The sequence below is a fragment of the Pteropus vampyrus genome, unplaced genomic scaffold, assembly GCF_000151845.1.
Source record: "Pteropus vampyrus isolate Shadow unplaced genomic scaffold, Pvam_2.0 Scaffold250, whole genome shotgun sequence".
NCBI classification, from domain to species: Eukaryota; Metazoa; Chordata; class Mammalia; order Chiroptera; family Pteropodidae; genus Pteropus; species Pteropus vampyrus.
Genome location: NW_011889031.1, coordinates 1,066,464 through 1,068,172, shown reverse-complemented (window position 1 = coordinate 1,068,172; position 1,709 = coordinate 1,066,464). Strand labels below are relative to the sequence as shown.

Genomic DNA, 1,709 nt, shown 5'->3' with positions numbered 1-1,709 from the left:
GCCCGGGCCAGGGCCTGGGCACGTCTTGGGAACCCTCCCCCTTCTCTGGCCGCCATACCTGCCCCTACCCAGACCCTACCCACATCCTTTGTCCAGGCCACGCCCTTGAGCCATGCTGTGGCTTCTCCCTCCCCTCTTTATGTGTCTCCTTGCCTGGACCTCAGTGGGAGGCGTGGCTAAGACCCTGTGGTTTGTTACTATTTATTTTTTTTACCAGTTGGTTTAAGAAATAAAGCCTTGATTTGTAGTGAGCAACATCACCGCGTGTATCTGAACTGACAGTATCTACTCTTCCTGGGTCCTAGAGGTAGTGGGCAGGAATAGCATAAAGGCAAGTGCCTTAATAGAGGATAAACTACATTTCCCATCATCCCTCAAATTTGCCTCTTCTCATCCTGAGGCTTCTTTTGAACACGGGCTGGTGGGTTTTGTAGTTTTTCTTGGGCTTCTGCCTAAATTTTATTAAACTTGGGACAATTGTCCTCCAAAGGGGCTGGGTGCTGGACTCACTGATCTCCAAAAAGGAGTTATGCTCCGGTTTTCTGTGCCTCCCTGGAATATAAAGACTCATCCTCCTGGTCTTTACATGCTCAGTTCCTCAGGGTCTTCAACTTCTGATTTCACGTTTACAAGCCCTGTGGCCACTGACTCAGTTTCCTTATCTGTAAAATGTGGCTGACAACTATACATACCTATGGGATTATAAGGCCCCAAAGGGATTCATATTTAAAACAGTGCTCACCAACTAACAAATACATATTAGCTAGTATTGTAATTTTTCTCATCGCCCTTCCTGCATATCATCAAATACCCATCCACGTTTACATCTCCAGCTTAGACCTCTCCTCTGACCTCATAAGATCTGTCCAGCAGTTCAAAGAGAATGGCCCAAATGTCCTGCACCCTTCCCGCCTCATACCCTGCGGGTCCTCCAGTGGTTCCCCAGGCTTCTGTCACGCTATCCCAGACCATCCAGGCACATTTTCACCTTGAGACCTCTGTGTAGAGCTTTGCCTACTGTCTGATGTTCCCATCCCCCACCCCTCTGGCTCAGCCAGTTCCTCGTGAAGAGACACCTCGCTCCAACCCAGCCCACCCGGGCCTCCATGTGCTTTCATCCTTCATAGCAGAGGAGCGTTTTGATTTTTTGCTGCTTAAGACCCATCTCCCATGAGCCATTCTGAGTCCCAGGAGAGCAGGTGCTGCTGCACAGCCCACTCCCTAAAACCCAGGACTGGGTACCCAGGAGGCGTCTAGTAAGTGTCGCCTATTAGCCTCCAAATGAGCGGGCACAGGAGCCGATGAGATTACCGTACTTCATTGGTTTACTCACACGCCAGTTTCCCATCGAAACTGGACAAGCAGATGGCGAAGGCTTGGAGAGGGCAAAGCGGGAAGCGGAAGTCCATGGTGAACGTGTCTGGGGCCACGCGGCCGAACTGGAGCACTAGGTAGTCCGCTGGAGATAAAATCAGGAACTAAGCCTAGGCGTACTCATTTCCCTGCTGCGGGCCTCTGAGCTGCGAAAACTACTCCCAAAGTCGTGCGGCGCCTTCACTAGACCCCCGCAAAAAAACCTCCGAAGACCGTGTAAACTACAGTTCCCAAGAGGCTTTGCAACATCATGGAGTCGGCCCTACCTAGAAAATCGCTCAAGTGCCGATGGGAGTAAGTAGTTCTCATCGGTTCTTGCTTCCCACCCCCGCCCT

The 1,709-nt window shown here is 51.1% G+C and overlaps 1 protein-coding gene across 1 annotated transcript in view; it reads right to left on the bottom strand.

The window, feature by feature from the left end:
- Window positions 1–1,709, bottom strand: part of TULP2 (tubby like protein 2) — an 11,847-nt gene that overhangs the window by 2,265 nt on the left and 7,873 nt on the right. The gene's annotated exons all lie outside the window — the stretch shown is intronic.